Source organism: Triturus cristatus, chromosome 3_2 (genome assembly GCF_964204655.1).
Source record: "Triturus cristatus chromosome 3_2, aTriCri1.1, whole genome shotgun sequence".
NCBI lineage: Eukaryota > Metazoa > Chordata > Amphibia > Caudata > Salamandridae > Triturus > Triturus cristatus.
Genome location: NC_140584.1, coordinates 217,395,908 through 217,417,609, shown reverse-complemented (window position 1 = coordinate 217,417,609; position 21,702 = coordinate 217,395,908). Strand labels below are relative to the sequence as shown.

The 21,702-nt window shown below is 41.5% G+C and overlaps 1 protein-coding gene across 4 annotated transcripts in view; it reads right to left on the bottom strand.

The window, feature by feature from the left end:
* The window catches only part of LOC146857044 (histamine N-methyltransferase A-like), a 504,499-nt gene that overhangs the window by 451,893 nt on the left and 30,904 nt on the right, over positions 1 to 21,702 (bottom strand). For 2 of the 4 annotated variants that reach the window (XM_085647541.1, XM_085647540.1), the window contains exon 2: positions 7,440 to 7,593. The exons of the other annotated variants lie outside the window; for them this stretch is intronic. The gene's annotated coding sequence lies outside the window, so the exon portion shown is untranslated. The remainder of the gene's footprint in view (positions 1 to 7,439; positions 7,594 to 21,702) is intronic. 4 annotated transcript variants of the gene reach the window in all.

The window sequence follows — 21,702 nt, the reverse complement described above, 5'->3', positions numbered from 1 at the left end:
CAGGACTATGTAATAAACTGTTGTGTAGTATTTACATTTCAGAAAAATGAATCTAGATATAGGTTTGAACTCCAATTTTTTCCGTGGTCATCACGAACACATTGCGAAAACACGCCAACGGGAACCTCTTTTTGAAAGAGAGGGAAAGGGTTAACAGATGCTAACCCTTCACAAGTGGAGATGCAGTAGACTAAAATGAAAGATGATTCCAATTTCTGCATTTTTCATGATGATAGTTTGGAAAGTAGAAGAGGTTGCTATTTTAGAGTTGCTTTGCATGCGAGTGGTGTACAATTCTTATGGTTAGTTTTTACAAATCTTAATTGTGTCAAAACTATCCAGAAAGAGCTAAACAGCAATAAAATCTACAAACTGAATTCACTGGTATGTGTATAACTTTCCAATTATTTTTAAAATGCACATTAGAAATGAAGATGTATATGGGAGTTTAATTAAAAGGAGTATCACAGTGATGAGAAAAAATATATTAAATGAACTGTATCGATTAGACTGTATGTTTTTAAGAGGTTAGTGGTGAATGTTTTGGGAAGAAAGAGAAAAATGAATTAGCACCTCTTTATTACATTGTATAAGTTAATGAAAAATAACAGTATAGTCTTGAGAAAAGTTGCTATGAGGCACTAAGAATGTTTTAAATGTGTAAAATCATGTGCAGAATAGATACATCTGTTATTTGCATTCTGGGAGTTGTAGTACTTTTAATAAAATTATTAAACAGGAATAGTATAGTGGGAAATAAAAGATGAGAACATGTTGTCCACCTGTCTATGGATTAGAAAGTATTAATACTTGTTCGGAATGTATTGGGAAGTGTTTGTCAATGTGTTTTTTAACTTATATGACCGCTTTGCAGATGCTTAGATAATAAGATATGGTTTTTGTGCTTGCACATAGCTATATATATTATTATTATTAATCCGATTTGTAGCGCGCATGGCTGCCCCAGCAACAGGGCGTCCCAGCGCTACCCTGACCAAGACCAACAACCAAGAGATAGACGCAGGATGACAGCTAGACCTACAAGGATTTCGCAGGGCCAGAAAAGAGCCAGGTTTTTATTGCTTTACGAAACGCCAAGTGCTTCTGAATAATTCTAATAGGGACCGGCAGTTAGTTCCAGAGTTTGGCGGCTAAGTTCCGAAAGGAGCGGCCACCAGCTCTGGCTTTGAAGACGCGGGGGTACAGACCAAAGCACGACCAGCCGATCTTAATAGGCGTCATGGGGTGTAGGACTTAAGTAGCTTGGCCAGGCCCAACGGGGCCTGTCCAGACAGGATTTTATGCGCCACACATAAAGCCTTGAACTGGATGCGTTTTTCCATGGGAAGCCAGTGCAGTTTAGGGAGCAGAGCGGTCACGGAGCTAGACTTGGTGGGACTTTTGAGTTTACTTAAAGATGCAGAGAGGTATATATTTTGGGAAAGAGGGCTAGAATGTATACATTTAATAAGAAATCACATATATGTTTACATGGTAATCTATGTGAAGTAAGGCTGATGAAAATGTAATGAATATGGTGAGAGTAGTCTTTTTCTTTAAACATGGTTTGTTTAACATTGAGAAGGATGCCTTGAGAGTTCTTGTGCTAGCTTCATTCCGAGAGTTACTTTTGTTTGAGATATGCTGAATGTTTGATTTAGAAGCAGAAGAAGTATTTGAGAAATAATGTAGGTTTGCCATTCCCAAAAGGTTTTGCCCTTTGAAAAATTTCAAAATTTTGTTTTTCATTTTAGAAACTCACTGATGCATGTGCACGCTTAGTAACAAAGCAATGTATGTTTCTAGAGAGCCATGTATGCAATTATATGTTGGGGATTTTGTTGACAGGGTTGATATATGCATGTTCCAGGAAACAAGGACAACGGAGGAGACATTGCGTATGGGGTTTGCAACCTTCAAAATAGATGCCTCCTCAAGAGGAAATGGAAGGCCCTCTGGGAGGCTGTGTATCTGGGTAGGTTCCTATTTAGGCTGGACGGTTACTCAACTGGAGTCCTTTTCTGATGACATCTTGTGTATCCTGCTTACCTTTTCTCCAAACTTCAAAATAGTTCTGGTCAATGTCTATTCAAGGCCCGTGAGGACCATTCAAGAATCCTTGACCTTAGATCAATTAGACCGCCTAATTCTTAGCTTCACCAAAAATGCTTTGGCAGGTATATGGGGTGATTTAAATTGTCAATTCGAGCCAACTAAAGATTTTTATGATACACCACCCACTGAGGAGGATCGGCTTTGGGCTATCCCTAAGCCTTATATTCCTACATTGAGGGCATGGACACCACTGGCTCTTCAGATTAAGTTGCTTACTTTAAATCACTCCATCGACCCTGCAACGGCCAAACCAGATCTGATTCCCTTGGAAAACACAACTTCAATAGGCTTGGTCACTCTTCCATCCTAGACTACATCCTGATAGAAATATGGATGTGGGATAGGGTTGTTGATTTCACTGTCCAATCACGGCATGACAGCGACCATAATGCTTTAACCTTGGAATTGCAGCTGTCAGACGCTGAGAACTCTGAACAATAGATGATAGACTATTACTCATCAATGGTAGGCAAAATTTAAGATGGATTTGGATCGAACAATCCCCTGAAAGAATGACCTTTCTGTAGGAATCCATCATACCATCTTTTTTAGAACTAGCAAAATTATCAACCATAAATGGTATTGTTGCATCCCCAACAATAGTTGCTAAGTTGCATGAAGCAATGACCACTAAAGTGGTGGACATATTCTGGCCAGTGGCCACCCGGGGGTGGGGGCAAAGGTTAAGCAGTCCTGGTTTAACCAAAGCTGTCGGAAAGCAAAGTGGGCCCTGATAGAGGCCATAAAATCTAAGAGTATAAACCAAACATGAAGTGCAAGGGCTTTCTATGAAGACACCAGTTCACTTGCAAAAAAATCATGGGAAATTGATCAATGAGCATCTCTGAAACAGGCCCTAGAGGTTACGGATATAAAAGCCTTCTGAAACATTGTGAGTACAGGCAGCAGAAATGGAAAGGTGGCTCTAGAACCCAATACAGCGGCTGATAGTTGTAAAGAACATTTCCAGGCCCTCTAAGCCCACCGGAGACTTATGTTAGCACCCAGACCACAGAACCCAGCCATCCTAAAACCCCCACACAGAGATCCTGAGTTGACCGAAGCTATCAGTGCTGTAAAAAAAACAGCTCCTGATAAAGCCCCAGGTCTGGACAAGAAACCTGGGGATCTTTTCAGTGCTGAGCCTAACATCTGGCGAACATATCTGTGGGTGCTCTTTAACGCTATATTACAAGGGATGGCATGCCCGTCAACTTGGGCTGGAGCAGAGATTCTTCTAGGGTATAAGAAAAGGGTCCCCATTATTGCCCATCAAATATATGTATCACAAAAAATCTTTGCAAGGACCTTATTGGATCACTTACAGACCTGGTTGGAGGAACATATTTGTCCTCTACAAGCTGGTTTTAGGGAAAAAACATCCACCATATACCAAATATTTAGGCTCCAACTCCTTTATTGGAAAACAGTGCATCTGGAAGGTGGTAGTCTATACTTGGTCTTTGTGGATCTCAAACGTGCTTTTGACCTAGTGCCAAGCGATGCCCTCTGGGTGGTAGTAAGCATCCTTGGAATTCCCTAATATCTCTTGAATATGTTAAGAAGACTGCATGAGGGCAATTGTTCACATATCAGGCATGGGAAGCACAGGGAACTCACTCCGCCAATCCCAATAAATTGAGGAGTTAGACAGGGCTGTGTGTGTGCTGGCTACCACTCTGTTTTGTCTTTATATCAATGGACTGGTTGTTACATTGAGCAGGTTGAAGGACATAGATACTCCAAAGCGAGCACACAAGCTAATCCCAGCAATGATGTTTGCAGATGATACCCTCCTGCTGTCCAAATCACCAATGGGTATCCAGAGAATCCTGGATGGTTTTGGCAAGTTTTGCAGAAACAGGGGGTTGGAAAACAAAATATAGAGAAAACAAAATATATGGTCTTCAACTCTGCTCACACAACCTGTCCTAACCCAGATATGAATGGTATCCAACTTGAGTGGGTATCTGTTTTTTAGTATCTAGGTCCCACCTTAAAAGAAAAAATGGATTGGGGTCTACAAATGGATAAGTCAAGTCTTAAGCTAGCCCAGATGGCAGGCAGGCTGGCTAAGTTCTCCAGAAATTATTTTCATAAGCCAGTAGGACCTGTAATAGAGATCTATAAAACCCACCTAAGGAGTGCTGCTAAGTTTGGGGCCGAACTCAGGGGTATTGCCTTTCCAAGACAATTATTAAGACTGAGAATAAGCTCTTTAGACAGCTGTTTGGCCTACCAGTGTGCTCCCCACTTGTCGCACTACGCTTGGACCTAGGAGTTAGACCAATTGCAGAGGAAATTGGCTGTAGACCCCTAATATTCTGGCAGCGATTATGGGTGACCCCAGAACTGGCTGAATATAGGACAGAGTTGCAAGAAATATTGGGATTTCCTGGTATAGGTAAAATGGCCTGGTTCGCACACCTGAAAGAAGGTTTTCAAAACATAGGTAGAGACAGCCTCTGGAGTAATCAGGAGGTTGCCTGTAGTACAATCTCATGTAAACAACTACTTAGTAGCTACAGGGGGGGTAAACTCGCTCAACTCCATGAAAATCCTGCCATCTGTTCTCTCACAGGTAATTTTCTGAACATAAAGGATACTTATAAATTGGAGCCATGCCTAGATGAAATACAACCAGCCCTAGCTAGGAAACTCTATGTACAGTTCAGGCACGGTTCTCTCCCTCTGTGTGCATTTTCTAACAAATGGATCGACAGCTCTGCTCTGGGATGCCCTGCATGTCGTTCAGAGGAGGAGACTGAAATCCATGTATTTAATTTTTTGTCCGGGATATAAAAAAAAATCAGGTACAGATGGCTGGTACAACTGTGTAGGAACCTGTGTATAAGGCGTTGTGAAGAAACTTTTAGACTCCTAAAGTATAATAGTCAATTGCCAATTGTGTACGCTGTATCTCGTTTTTATCTTTTATGTGGTGGGCTCATTTGGCTTTTTTAGGAACCAGTAATGGAATAAATGCTGATTGATTTTTTAATCGTCCTTGTATCAATTTTATCTTGTTTTTTTGGGGGTTTTAAAGTTTCAATCTGTTTTTATATATCGTATGTTTTTGCAATGTTCTCTTATGGGCCACGGACCGAAATAAAGATTGGATTGGAATTGGCAATTATATATCAAGTGCGATACCTAGATTTAATTCAGAAGAAAAGCATGTATTCAGTAAAACAGGTAGTTTGATACTGACAGAAGGAGTTAACCAATGAGTTTGAAATATAGTGACAACTGTTATGTATCTAACCGCAATGATGTTCCTTTCTCAGTCAGTCAGGCAGTATTCAGGCACTCATGCAATCACCCAGTCATTACTCAGGAAGTCATCAAATCAGTGATTCACTATCCATTGAGTTATTTAATTACCCAGACACTACACATGTATTCTTGCAATTAGGCAGGCAGAAATTATGTAGTCATTGAACTATGCAGAAATTATCTATATTTTCATCTAATCACCTAGGTACTAACTATTGACTTACGCCATTAACAAGGCTGTAACTATGCAATCATTATAATATTTGAGCAAAACCTATATAGCCATCTAAATACCCACTTACAACCCATACAGTCATTAAAATACTGAGGCACACGTGTGCACTGATGAAACACTCAGGCTCTACTTATGCACTCATGCACTTTGTAAAATTCCTACATATCTTTCCAAGGCGAAGTTTAAAAAACTAAATAAGTTATACCACTCAACAATGATAACTTTAAGGTAGGAGACTGCATTATGTGAAAACTCCTGCTTAATGTTTAGGAGAAATGAATAGAGCACTTTTGCATTGTAGTGTGGCAGATATGGAATAGGTTTGCAGTGATGTGCAGTTTTGTTTCGTTGGTCCTGAGCAGGATTCTAGGAAAAATGAAGAGTTGTTAAGAGGAGGAGTTGCAGGACAATACCCATATATTACAGATGATAGTTTTAAGAAAGTGAAAAAAACAGAGTATGTTTGTATATGTTGTCGATGCACTTACTAGAAGATTTTAATACAGAGTGTTGACTTATATTTAAAAAGAGAAAAAGTAAATGATGATAATTGGCAAAAGTTACCTGTGTATTTATTTGTAGAGGGATGGCTTGACTTGTCTATACGGCAAGTTATATGTAGGTAGTGTTACAATAAATTAGAATATAATAAAGTGAACAACACATAAGATACCTATTTTGTAAGATAAAATGCCTGGTAATGTAGAAAAACTATGAAGGGCCAACAATGAAAAGAAAACATCAACATTTATTATTCTTTGCGGCATTGAGAAGGGTCATTATGGACTGCTCTCCAGCATTCACAACTCCACAATCCATGCAGTATGATGCGATAGGGGAAAACTGTGGAGCCAAATCTTGAAGTTTAGATTGGACTTTTGAATGGACTCTCTGCTTCGGGTTGTTGTGTACTGTTCAAGTCGAGGGTCCTTTAGCTTTGCGTTGCCTTCTTGCTGCTCACTATGAACTCCTCTTATGAAATGTGCAAAAAATATAGGAGGGGGAAAAAATACCATGGGCCCGATTCACAGAACAAACTTAAGACTAAATCCTAAACTTAGTACCATTCTGGTATTCACAGAATGCACCTAGTGCTTCTGGTATTCACAGAATGAACTTACTACTTTTGCTATTCACAGAAAGAACTTAGTACTTTTGCTATTCACAGAATGGATTTACGACTACTAAACATACGTCCGCACTCTGGCCGGAAATTCCGGCCCGGAGGCGGAGCTTCCGGCCCGGAGGCGGTGCTTCCGGCCCGGAGGCGGGGCTTCTGGGCCGGAGGCGGGGCTTCCGGGCCGGAGGCGGAGCTTCTGGCCCGGGGGTGGGGATTCCGGCCGATTTAGCTATGGCCGAAATCTCCACCTCCGGGCCAGAAGATCCGCCTCCGGCCCAGAAGCTCCGCCTCCGTCCCGGAAGCCCCGCCTCCGGGCCGGAAGCTCCGCCTCCGGGCCGGAAGCTCCGCCTCCGGGCCGGAATTTCCGGCCCGAGTGCGGACGTAAGTTTAGTAGTCGTAAATCCATTCTGTGAATAGCAAAAGTACTAAGTTCATTCTGTGAATAGCAAAAGAAGTAAGTTCATTCTGTGAATACCAGAAGTACTAGGTGCATTCTGTGAATACCAGAATGGTACTAAGTTTAGGATTTAGTCTTAAGTTTGTTCTGTGAATCGGGCCCCATGTATGATTTTTGGCAGCATTGTGAATAGCTATAACACACTGCTCACCAGCTGTTATAACAAAACTACAATTCATGTAATATGTGGGCATTCTTGAAAACTCTGGAGCCATATCTGTTGAAGTAGTATGTACCTCTAATGGGACTTTGTGCCCGGGAATTGTTGCTGCTGCCACTGATGTAGATGGTCCTCCAGCTTCCTTCTGCTTGACCGGCAGTTAGAGACGTTATTCCATGAATTCAAAAACAGACTCCAGTCAAAATCTACCAACTGCTCACAATAAACTCCTGGAAAAGAAGATTCAAGAAGGAGGAGTGGGTGTATACTTCCTATTCATTTTACTGAACAGTATATTATCCAAAGATATTACTTACTTTCCCAGTAATGTGATGTTTTCAGATTGTGCTTTGTACCAGTTTGGCAACAGTTTTTTATTCCCCATGAGTTTGGGTAACAATGGGTAGTTTGATGGTTGTTTGGTAGATATGTTCTATTTGTGAGTTCAGATGTTGAGTTATTTTTTTAACTTTTCTTTTTAATAAATGTGTTGTTAAAATAATGTTAAACCAATATGTTACTAAAGAGATAGACACACACTTTGTGTAAAATATGTCTATATATCTATTTTTCACTTTTTCATTTGTTTAATGACTGCTGATGTCATTGCGACCTCTGGTGTTGCTGTGAAGAAGGAAAATGCATTTATGATTTAGTTATTTCGACAAATTATTACAAATGGAAGAGTTAAATTAGTATCTTACTAAATAACTACATTGAAACCATATGTAAAATATGTCCATATATGGGTTTTTCACTTTGTTAAAAACACCCGGTATTCACAATCTGCCCTTGGCAATGGCACTCATAGAATCATACAGGCACTACCTGTGCAATCATCAAAGACGTTCTTTCTCCATCATTTTGCAAACATGCCTCCTAGCATAGTACTAGTTGGAGGATGAAGTGTCCTTGGCTCTTGAGGGAATTTGGAGGCCAAGTATCCCTCTTGTTACCTCCAGCAAGATCCACACAGTCAGTTTGCTAAGAGGTTTTCGGAGGCCTCACCCCCTTTCTGCACCACTCTGCAAACACGTCTCATGGCATACTACTGGTTGGGGAATAAAGTTGTCTTTGATGCTAAAGGAAAAGACACACAATTGATGAACGGAATGCAGAAGAAATCAAAACATTCTCCCCCAGTCAAGAGATCAGGGTTAAATCCATAATTCTTTTGCTCACCATGCCACCCCAGTTTAGACCTGGCCGAACGGCCAAGCCAGGTCCTCCCTGGACCAGAAACAAGCATCTTAGGACCAGTCCAGGGAGGACTTGGCTAGGCAGTTCGGGCTGGACTGTTCCCATGAGGCACAGGGTCCAGACTGATTTGCATATGGTTGGGTTCAAACTGGAATGGAATGGTGAGCAAAAAAACAATGGATTTAGGCCCATATCTTTGTACTGGGGTGAATGTATAACATTGTTCTACATTCTGTCCATCTACTGTTGTTTTTGCATTTGATGCTAAAGGACCTTGGGAATCAAGAAGCCCTCCTGGTTCGTTCTATAGGTCCTACTCAACGGGATTTCTGAGAGCTGGTCAGAGCCCCCCCCCCTTTCACACCATTCTGCAAAGACCATTGCTACTTAAAAAAAACATGAAAATTAACTGAAAAAATCAAAGGTTACAGGTAAGTTATAGTTAGGAATTTGCATTTTAAATTTAAAAAGCCTTAGAAATTCACTGAAAAAACTAAAGGTTCTAGTGGTAAAGGGGTGAAGGGCAAGCAGTCAAGCAGTTGGGAGGCAGTGTAAGTGAGACTATCTGTAGACAAAAAGGCATAATTCCTGGCTCCTGGGCCATTCGGGAGCAGAAGGGCTTGCCTTTGGTGTGCCTTTAGCGCTCAATTGGCGTGTCCTCACCATGCCCGTATTCAAGTACGCAGGCCCTAGGCTGGTGTCGAGAGCTACTGTACGCTAGAGTACTAACTACTCTGTGCAATTGCCAATCAAAAATATCTTCTTGTCAATGTCAGTTCAATCATTTAAGGAGATGAGGAAACTGCAAACCGAGTTGCCAGAGGATAAAAAAAGGATGGAAAAAGCAGGATGTTCAAAAGGGAAAAATGAACATTGGGTGTTACTGGTGGAAGGATTGTTTTGCATGATTTAACGTTGTTGTAGATAGTAATGTATCTTCATGGCCTACACATTAGATATGATGGTATGGTGGCCATCTTTAAAAACTTTTGGTATATCCAACATTTTATAAAGGTGCCAACATTATATACAGTTAAATGTCAGTAGGAAACCTAATATGTCCATGAGTCAAATAGGAAGGTCAAAAGACCCCGATACAAAATAAAAAATTGATTTTGTGGAAATAACACATGTAACAATTTGAGATATATTTTGTGGTTGTATGTCTTTTGAGCCGCTGGCCATGCGCACACCAGGCGATGTGATGCGCTCAGTGTAGCCAAGCTTTTACTGTCAGGATTAATCCCTAGATTCTGTTTACCAGCTTCTTTGGAGTCAGGTATAGGAACACATTTAAAAAATGAGGTTATTAGGTACTGAAGTTGGAACAGAAATTCAATTATTCATATCACCCAGAGCATGAGAAGTTGTAGAGACAGCCCCTACTTTCTGAAAGCAACGCTAGCAAAGGTCTGTGCACCGTCAATATTGAGGTAGCCAGATAACTTTCCCTTGGTATTGTTACTGGGTTTTCTCCTCATGAGATTCTGATGTGCCGAGGAATGAGAATTACAGGTATTCCTTCAGTTGCATGTGTAAACATAAATGATTATCTAGTTTTGGATTATTGCAAGAGTTAGGCTGATATGCTATGAACTGTCACTCACCAGGTGAATGTGGCTACACCTTCAGCAAGTGAAGAACCCTGCCATGACCTAGACTAGGCTGTGGTGAACGAGCACCAGAGGAAATAATATCTGGATTCCAGATGAAAGGGTCCTACCAAGTATTATTGGTGACCAATACTGCTGTTAAGTATAGAGGAATGCCACATAAAATTCACACGTCTCACAAGAGAGAGAAGACTGCAGATGAATAAGTGGTGATACGTACCACTAGTTCACAGTCAAGCACAAGTTCACTATGTGGATCCTGAGGGGGGGGAATAGAGAAAAGGAAGAATACAAAGAATTCCAGAACAACAAGATCATAAAGACCAATAACAAAAAGAACAAGAAAATCAAACTTTTAAAACTCTAACTTTGAAAACCCTCAAGAGCAGTCAGAGGTGCCCCTGTTGAAAGTTATGCAAATCATGAGACAGACGAAGATGAAAATTGGACAAATCTGACTGAAGATAAAAGCTTTATTTAAGCTGATTGGTCTGAAGGTGTGAAAAAAAGGAAGAAGAGCATTGCAATCAGTAACAGATCTTATTGGTGGCGATTCTGAACAGCCTAAGGACGGAAGATCAAAAAGAATAAGGGTATCAAACAGGAAGTATGCAGCACCTGAATGGGCATATTTGACAAATATTCAAAGGAAAAAAGAAACATTGATCTGAGAGACTATCAGTATCTATTGGATGACTCTCCGTGAATAGTCTTGAACTGAGAAATTATGGTGATAAACACTGAATAATCCTAATGGAGCAATTAACTGAATATTGAATCATTGAGAAGATTTATCATCTTCACTGTGTACCTGCAATACTTTCTTAGACTAGAAATTGAATTAGAAGAATTTTCCTTTTGCCTATCTTAGTAGTGAATGCCTTTTGGAGAAGAATGATTTTGTGCCCTAGGCATCCTGCTGAAGATAGTTTTATGTGCGCATTGAACTCTAAGGATTAAAAACTTGTTTTGCCTGCCTATATCTGCCCATGTTCACTTACTTTTGAGAACCGGAGATGAAGTATTTTCAATTTAGCACCTTGTTAGGGAATTAGATTTTGTTTTTGAGAATTTTTATGAACAGAAGATGGCTACTCTTAACAAATTGTGCTTGACTCTAAAAATAATTGTTACGATTCTCAATTTATTAATTTTATTTTCAGTTTTAGTGAGTTTACATTCTCCTGTTGAGTTTGCTTCTGAAATCAAAGGTGATTATGGCATAGGATTTTCAATAATTAGTAGATCAGGTAAAAGTTGTTTCTGTTGAGAATTCTAAGAAAAATATTTCTGCTCTATTTCTTACGAGGTACAGAGTGGTGATGAGCCCTAGTGATTGATATATATGTACATATCTGCCTACTTCTGTTACAGATGAATAACATACAAGAAACTTGTTTTATCCTATTCTTTGTCATGTAATATATACGTATCTGTTTTATGGAAACAGCATTTGTTTTTCGAGTTTGAAATACTTCATAGTTTGCCATTTGATGTGTTGCCTAAGATTAAGAATTTGGATTCTGACATCCATAATGACAGTACCATCATGCAATATCAAATTACTAATGTAAATAATAAAAAGAGTGTATGTAAGCAGGTCTGGTGGCTAAAGCCGGGTCTGGTGACTCAGTGGACTAAAGTAGCCACTGCAGGGGCGTGTGTTCGCCCTCATGGTCACAGGGTCAAATCCCCGTGGGTCCACTCAGCCTTTCATCCATTTGAGGTTGATAAAATGAGTACCACTGAGTTGGGTAACAATAAACATCTGTTATTCAGTGCCCCGACACCTTTGGGTATTCTTGCGCTTTACAAATACACCTGTTATGTTATGTATAAGCTGGTTAACACGAAGCGTAACTATATTAGAGAACTCATAGACAGATGAGTGAAAATGAGTCGGAATGTTGAAGAAGCTAGAGAGATTCAATTGTAAGAAATAATTGAAGAGAAATTTAGAAAATCAAATATTTATCTTAGAATTAATCAGAAACGAAAGGGGTGAAGTGCATGCTGTGTGAGAAACAAAATGATTGGGGAGCTTCAGAAATGGTTGGAAGGAGTAAGTGTAGTTATTGTTTGTTAGAGCTGGGGGTCTCTACTTGGCAGAGGTAGGTACCTTTGTCCAAGTAGGGACCCTTGCTTCTAGTCAGGGTAAGGGGGAACACACTTTAGGTAACCCCTGCCCACCACCTTGATAGCTTGGCATGAGAAGACAGGCTTATCCAAAAGACAATGTGTAAAGTATTTGTACTCAAAACACACTGTAACGCAGAGATAACACCACAAATGGACACCACACCAGTTTAGAGAAAATAAAGTATCTTTATCTAAACTCAACAAGACCAAAATGACAAAAATCAAGCATAAATGTAGTAAAATAGCATTTAAAATAGTTATTTCAAAAATAAAGTTTGTTGAAAACAAATAGCTCCACCTGGGGCTAATACCATATTGTGACAGCAATAAATCCAAAGTACAGCGCTGACAGCAAGGTGCCCAGCATTGGGCTCAGAGTCACATGGACCCCCAAACCAACTGTACCTTGGAAAATAAGTGTGTATGATGATGCATGGCCTTGGGGAGCTGAGACGTCAGTGCTGAGGTTGACGCCAGCTCCCTGGCTGCCACAGGATAGGTGAGGCATCGAGTCCGTGAAGAGGCGACATGTCAAATCCAGGACAGGGGAAGTCAGTTGCGTTGGCGGTGAGGCATTGATTCCGGTGAGGCGAAGCGAAGTCGGCAAGTTCATGGAGTGACCCTAGTCGGTTATCAGTGCCGTGATAGCAGGATGCAGGTGCTGGCAGTGACGGAGTCGGTGAGAGCGCTGGAGTCAGGAAGGCCAATAACTGGAGGTGTTGAAGTGCGTTAGAGCGGCAGTGCAGGCAGGGTGGTGCATCGTTCACTTTACGAGCGGTGCCCCTGACTTCGGTGCAGATCATGGTGTCACAGCAGTGTCGCTGACAGCAGTGGAAATGGTTTTCTTTGCTTTGCAACACCATCCACACAATTCTCAAGGTCCAGGAATTGAATTGGTGCAATTTTGAATGCAGTAGTCCAGACAGGAGATCAGGTGCTTTTCAGTGGGTTGCAGGTGAAGTCTTTGAGTCCCTGAAACTTTAGAACAGGAGGTCAGCACAAACAGGATCTTTGGAGATTCTTCTTCAAGCAGGTTCCTCAGCAAAGTTCCAGTCTTTGTTCTTTCCTTGGCAGAAGCAGTATCTGCAGGCTAACCACAAAGAGTGCACATCAAAGGAGCAGTACTCCTCCTAGGAGCTCTCCAGCTCTTCTCCTTGGAAAAAATCCTATTGAGTCCAGATGTGATATAACATTCTGGGGTTTAATGTCCATTACTTATACCCCATTTTGTGTTTGTTCTCTTTGTGGCAATGGTCTCCGAGCCCAGTCCAAACCAGTTCTGTCCTCTCTGGTTCAGCATGACCACATGAAGTGGAGACAGCATTGGTGCAAGGGAGACAGGCCCTATTCAGGTGCAAGGAAAGCTCATCTCACTACTAATTGCAGCCAAGGTCTATTCAGCTCAGGTCTGAGTCATCCAGGACAGGCAGGCCACACCTCAACCTCCCCAGTGGCTGTCTACTGTGAATGCACATCCCCAGCCCCTGTCACTCCAAAACCAGACAGTCAATACACAAACCAGCACAGGCACACAGAATGGCTAAGTAGGAAAATGCCTACTTTCTAAAGAAGCAATTTTGAAATACACAATTTAAAAACAATCTTCACTAATAGATTGGTCATAAAATTATGAGTTCAGAGAGCCTAAACTCTATTCTCTGCTTGTCCCAATGGGAAGTTATATTTTTAAGATCTTACAAAATATCTCCCATATTATCCTATGGGACAGGTGGCCTTTCAATAGTGAAAAACAAAATTGGCAGTATTTCACAATCAAGATATATCACACACACCAGTATATCTCCTACCTTCCACATACACTGCACCCTGCCACAAGGGTACCTTGGGCCTATCTTAGGGGTGTCTCACATGTAAGAAAAAGGAAGGTTAGGGCCTGGCAAGTGGGTGCACTTGCCAGGGCAACATGGCAGTTAGAACTGTGCACAGACACGGCATGTCTGAGTTACATTTGCTGGGCTACTTAGGTGGGTGGCACAATCAGTGTTGCAGGCCCACTAGTAGCATTTAATTTATAGGCCCTGGGCACACACAGTGCACCTTACTAAGGACTTACCAGTAAATCAAATATTTCAATCATGGATAACCAATTGTAATAAAAATTTTTACAGGGAGCACTTTCACTTTGATACTGATCAGCAGTGGCAAAGTGCCCAATGCATCTAGGACCACGAAAACAAAATCCAGCACAGCATCACAAATATAGGAGGTAGAGGTAAAAAGTCAGGGGAAACCATGCCAAGGATGCCAAGTCTAACAGTGTTAAACAGCTAGCCGAGGTTATATGTTAGGTAATGAACCTATATTTTGGGGAATTTATCATGTATATGGTAAAGCAGCTTATTTTAACATTGATTTACTATAACTGGGTTGGTTCCTGCTACATAGTATTAGCGAAAATGTATCATGTAAGTAAATAAATTGGATGAATTAATTGAGACATTAAAATAGTGAAATATGTGTTTTGTCAAGATGTTACAGATATTTTCAGGGTGTTTATTAACCCTGGGCAAAGCACTACTCTATGCTCGCGTAATTTGCGAAGTTTGCGCTACTTCGCACAGTGCAAACACGCTTAGCGTAGTGCAGTGGTAATTTTTTGCTTGCTCGCGGTCCTCAACGTCAAGTTGGCGACCGCGAGCAAGCAAAATGACATCCCGGCGAGACTTTTCCCACGTTCGCGATCAGCAACATAAAGTTGCCGATCTCGAGCGTGGAAAATAAACCTCCTGGCAAGATTCTCAATGTGGGGAGGTCAGGTTTCTCATTGCGAGTAGTCGCGTATGCTCGCGACCGCTCACAATGAGAAACTACCAGTCCGCGTTGAGAAAGCTGCCACTCGAGTAAAAATCTACTCGAGTGGCAGAAAACTACAGCTCGCACTGTGCAAGATGCCGTTTTCAAAGATTGCACAGTGCCGGATGCTTCTTGCAGAGTGCAAACAGGGTACTACGCAGTTCGCGAAGTGCTAAGCGTAGCTCGCGTAGTGCGAAGTGCACTTTGCGTAGACACGCATAGAGCTACTTCGTGAACTACGCCCAGGGTTAGTGTTTATAACTGTTAGCGGTGTGGCTTTGAGTAATGTGAACATTAGCAAGTTATCCACCTCAGTACATTGAGTTGCTGCTAATACTGCAAATGATTTCACTAATATTAATGAGGAGATTATTGTCATCCATGCAGTGGTAATTCAGAATAACAGAGCTTTAGATATTTTGCTCACAAAAGAAGGTGTTGTGTGCTGTTTATTGGAAGTCTTCCAATATTGTACTTATGTGCAGGATAATAGCATGGTAATTAGTGAATATGTTAATAATATAACTAATATTTAGCATGAAGCGTAAACTCTGAAAGAAACTGGTGCTTGGGAAGTGGTTGGTTCATAGTTCAGTTTGATTGAAAAGGGCAAAGCCATGACTGGTTTCTTTGATGGATGTGAAGGTATGATGAAGCACACTGTTAGATTTTAAATGTTATTTCCGTGATGCACATGATTAAAATGACCCCTTTGCTATGTTCAAGCCTCTATTCCTTGTTAAGTTAGCATGCATGGCGCCATCTTTATTGAAGCCATGTTGTCCTGTAACTAAGATCAAGTGTCTGTCTCATAATGCTTGTCTCTGCAGAAAGGCTGCCCTGCGCCTCCAGCTTGTACTTCTCAATGTTGAAACTTTGCTGCACTAATAAATGTACTATCTATTGTTGCATACCTTCACCGTTAGATACACTTGCTCCCACATCTTTCTATAGTAGAGAGCTGCCGAACGGCCTTGGGAGGGAGATAGCATGTTCCCTGCCCAGTGGCACTGCCCACCGTAGGTGCCTTCTTTGTTCATTATGGCCTGAACAGGAAAATTCCAGTTTGGGCGGGACTCTCAAGGTCTGCCCATTTGCCCCTTGGTTCCCTTGAGCCTGACCCCTTGTTCCCTGACCCTACTGTCCCTGGAGTGCTGAGATACAATTTGCGTCCCCGTAAGAAGAACAGTGCACCAGAGGGACAGTCAGGTTAGTAGGGATGGACTGCATTGCTGAAGAATAGAGTGCGTGTACCTTGCATGTGGTACCAATAATAGTTTAGGGACAGAGTACTTGGTGCATTACTCGGACAGTCACCGAACAGGACAAGTGGATGGTGTTTTCGAGGAGAATGTTCTTGCCCTGCAACGTGGGATCGGATTCGAGCTGGACGAACAGTTCCACCGCCGGTGCTCAAAAGAGCCAACGATTAATGAACAATATACTGCCCTGGTTTCCTTTTAATTTTTCTTTTCATTCCAGCTTGGCTCCAAGTGTAAGACTCTTCTGTTGTTGTTGTGTGAATAGAGGAAAATATACATGTATCCCTTTTGGCCACCCCATTAAAGAGGAGGAGCAGCCTTTCGCAGCTCCGCGTCCTGAGCAAAATGGGCCTGTTTGGTCCACCTGGTCTGTTAGAAACAAGATTGTGTTTGTGCGGATTATCTTGATCTCTTCGATATTGGTACTTGGGGTGACGTACTTCCTCGAGGAGAAATATCCTGCACATGCTTTGATTGGCACTACGCCTATATTCCCCTGAACATATAATTGTTACTTTGAATTCTCACAAGAAGGAACATAGAGAGCCTTATAAAGATAATCTCTTTATTCAAACGTTGCATCAGACGCATGCTGCTTACAATACGACAAAGTGTTGGATATGTGGACTACTGCCCTTGGTAATTCATAAAAGTGAGAATCTGTTATCCATGCCCTAGTCATATGTTCATAGTTGTAAGGGGTGGTTTGCTTTACTTAGCATGGTCACTTCTTTTCCCCAGGATGATACATTGGAGCGCAAGAGTACCAGTTCTCGTACCCAGACACAGAACGTGCGCTCCAGGAATAGAGCTCCCCCTGGTAACCCCACAGGCCGAGAGCCATTTGGCAGGTTGTTTCTGAGCTCCTGCATGCAGGCATAAAAGGGAGTGAGAGGGGGGAATTGGTCTCAGGTGGAGAGAGATAATATCCTACAGTTCAACTCATCAGAATATTACCAGTCTTTCCAGGCCCGCAACGCTACTGAGGACAACCCAATACCCTTGTCAGTGGTGGACGTTATTGCTTCTTTCTGTGTCCAGGGGGTAGGAGACATAGAGGTGGGGGTGAGAAGTTGCAACACTACTTATAATTTAAGAGGAACAAGAAGTCCACCCTTGATCCCTCCATGTAATGTTTATTTTGTGTGTGGGCACCATGGTTCTGTTGGGATCCCTGAAGGGTCTTTGGGGAGGTGCTCCCTTTCCTACCTTCTGCCACCCGTGTATATAGCTCCTCCCAATTATCATAAGGATCATTGTTTGCAGTGAAGAGGGGCCCGTGCGCCCTGAACTAAAACAATGATTACCACCGATGACATTGATCAGACAGACACCAAATTGCAGCAGTTCATGGATGCCATGAAAGTCATCATACCTATTTGGGGCCCCAAGGCCAATAGTCTTAATATTAGAAGGGTTACGGGGTGGTGGAAGGAATAATTAATATGACTGCAGGAATACTGACCAATATCATGGTGGCGAGGATGTAGCCTTATGGCTAGAGCAGTCGACCTCGAAGCTGGAAAACCGGGTTCGAGTCTCCGTGACGACGCTCAACATCCTGTGATTCTGGGCAAATCACTTAATCTCCCCTTGCCTAACAAAAAAATGAACGTGTTCTTGTGTAACGAAACTGGTGCTCATGTAAAGCGCTCTGATACCCGATATCTTCGTGTCTAGTTCGTGCTCTATAAAATTCTAAAAAAAAAAAAATAAGTAGAGGTCCAGGCTACGAGACTTGTTGCCCTTCAAAATCGTATGGTTTTAGACATTATCCTGGCTGACCGGGGTGGGGCCTGTTTCGTCATCTGTAGTAGCTGTTGTGTGTACATCCCTGATCACGTCCCCACTTTCTACACTGCCATACAGAAATCGCATATGATAGCATCAGAGATACATCAGGATAATAGTACCTGGTCATTCACAGGATGGTTCTGGAGTTTGCTCGCTACCTGGGGTTGAAAGATCCTTACTTTCCTTATTGGTTTAGCTGGTGTAATTCTGACATGCTGCCTGTGTATACACTGCCTCCCTGCTTGTTGTGCATGCTGTGCATCAATGTCCAAAGATGTTTCCTATGCCCCCAAGATGAGATTCTGATGCAAGAGTTATGATGATGCAAGGTATTCAGGATTTAATAAATATAGACAAAGGGATATTTGAATACTTATTGCATGTACGCATATTCCTTTTTTCCTCTCAGCTCTAGAATTGTAAAGACCCTGACCTGATGGTGCCAATAAAGCTTCTTAGCATGCATGTTAAAAGGAGGATCTGTTAGATTTCAAATGTTATTTACGTGATGCACATGATTAAAACAATGCCCCCTTTGCTATCTTCAAGCCTCTATTCCTTGTTAAGTTAGCATGCATGGCGCCATCTTTATTGACGCCATGTTGTCCTGTAACTAAGATTGAGTGTCTCATAATGCTTGTCTCTGCAGACAGGCTGCCCTGCGCCTCCAGCTTGTACTTCTCAAGGTTGAAGCTTTACTGCACTAATGAATATACTATCCATTGTTGCATACCTTTACCGTTAGATACACTTGTTCCCACATCTTTCCATAGTAGAGAGCTGCCGAACGGCCTTGGGACGGAGATAGCATGTTCCCTGCCCTGTGGCACTGCCCACCGTAGGTGCCTTCTTTGTTCATTATGGCCTGAACTGGGAAGTTCCAGTTTGGGTGGGACTCTCAAGGTGTCGGAATTGTATCATTTGTGTTACTGTGTGGAGAGAGATAAGACCCCTTGGCAGCCATCTAAGGAGACTGATCAGACTGGGCTCCGCTGCAGCGTATTACGAATAAACTAACTGCTTTGTTTTCTCTACTGACTGATCGACTCTTCATTTATTGGGAAGGCATATAGGTGGCCGTGAGTGACCCGAGTGACCCTAATTTGGGCCACTTCCTTCAAGATACTAACACTGGTTATCATAATTTTTCTTAATATAATTGGTTATTTCCTTAACTACTTTTGATATTGATAAAAATAATGCTAATGCTTATGATGGTAAACTTGCATACACAAACGAAATCGCTTCGCTATTGTCAAATTCGCCCGTCATGAACTCTCCATCAACCCCGACTCGAAAATCACTGATTGGGCAGGCTCTGCAACCCAGGAACGCGGTAATTGATTGACAGGTCAAAAGTGGGGTGGCACGTATCTGGCAGACAAACACACGAACAGGAAACTGAGGTCAGAAGGGATCAAGCATTCCCAAACATCATAAAGTCAGATGCCACATTGAGTTAGGAACACGCAACCAATCAGGACACAACATACACAGTACATGCAGTGATCACGCTCTCCTCATGCCGGACATCTGGACACACTACCCATAGGACCACATTTTGTCCACACAAGGTCAAGGCCAACCTGCATTTGTTACCAGGGACCTTTTATTTATGGCTTCACAGACAAGCTCCACATTATTGCTCTCAAAACTGTATAACAATTGCTTGGAATGATTGTGCTTTGAGACAGTCCTCAGACCTCTTTCTGTAAGCTGTATTCCCCGCCGCAGTGTTTAATTAAACCATTTGTTTCTGTATTGCCAGACGCCTCCTGTCTTTTGTTTTTTCAAGGTAAATTCATATTCGAGCAACACTAAACGTTTTTGAAGCTGCTTTGTTTAACACTATCATTTAGAGCAGTGATACTCAAAGTAGAGTCCGGGGGCCGCATGCAATACACCTGATCTTTAAATGCAGCCCCTGGTTAAACAGCAGAACTAGGCTACTGTTTAATTTACAAGGCAGTAATACTCATAAAGATATTAAATAAATGCAATGCATTGATTTACAGTGAACTGAAGTAAAAAAAATTAAAAAAGCACAGAAGCCTCTTCAAAATTCAAAAAAGTGTGTTTCATTTAACCTGCGGACGCATTTCACCTTAGTACATGAGATTATAAGAGTGTATTGCAAAAGTTTTTTTTTAAAGTCAAAGTATTCAGACATGAATTTAGAAACATTCATGTCTCCTTCCTCCCTCACACTGACAACAATGCAATAAGCAAAGTGCAATAAAACAATTGGCCAGGATCACACAGTTTGGTCAAGTGTGGAAGATGTACATGTCTTGCTTACCCTACTCCCATTTTACACCTCCCACGCCCCACCACGATGCTGCCATTAATGAGGCTGTCGGTCACACCAGAGATGAACAGTTTGGCTCCTTGGAAAAAGTTTTTGAGTACTCATGATTTAGAGGGAGGTGTCTTACTTTTCCAGTCACTGTATATAGGGGATATACATGTACAGTAGACAATTCAGACATAGATATCTGCAGTAATTACATTTAAAAACAGATTTATAGCAACTACTAATTAACTTTGCTTTATTTAATTGCTTTTGTAGAGCTACTCATACAAATGTAGGATGCCACGATCTCTTTCCTTTAGAGAAGTACATTTCTAATCTTTTCTAGTACTGGAGAGGAATGGATAAATACCCTTAAACCTGTAAATGTGTAGGTGTGTACAGATTCACATGCATCCCAACCCTGGAAATATTACTTCCGTCTTACTTCCAACCCCTGCTTGTACATTTCTGAAAAGATGGAAAAATGTGTCTTGCTATAATCAAAAGTTAGATATAATAAGAGTCATAGCATAATAGCAGAGACTATTATCAGTGCTCTGATATAATAAGGACGTTGCCATAAATTGTCAACACGCTGCATGACATCAAAAGGGACAACTAGATTTTGTAACATGGCAGGTATATTTCTGAAGCATCCCATCTCTTGGGCAAGTAGATAGTTTATAAAGTTACACACACCTGTATTCTCATATGCCAGTTATGAGGAGCACCCAAAAATGTGTGTGCCTCATTCCCAAGGACACAAACATTGTCTTCTCTCCATCTCTCCTCCCTCAAGAGTCCCATTTCTGGAGTGCAAGCCTGCACAACATTAACCTCACAGTGCTAATCAGTTGACTTTCATTTGTAACTGCTACAAAAGGTTCCGTACTGCTTAGAAAGAGACCTTGGCAATAAGAATACAAGGGAGAGGCAAAATATTCTCTTAATCAGTTTATATGCTCTGCAACATAAATGGCCTGGTCTATACCCTGTTCCTAAAAATCACATAAAAAACATTTGGTTTGACATTGCAAACTCTTACAATTGCAAGACTTTGGAATTCCTTTACAAATAGCAACAAAAAAACTAAACTGCTTATGAATTGCATTACACCTAAAGCTACGAATTTCGATTGCATTAAAAAACTGTTTTACTTGGTTTGCTTGTGGATCTAGACTGAATACAGTCACTCATTATAAGTATGGAGGCAATACCTTTGAT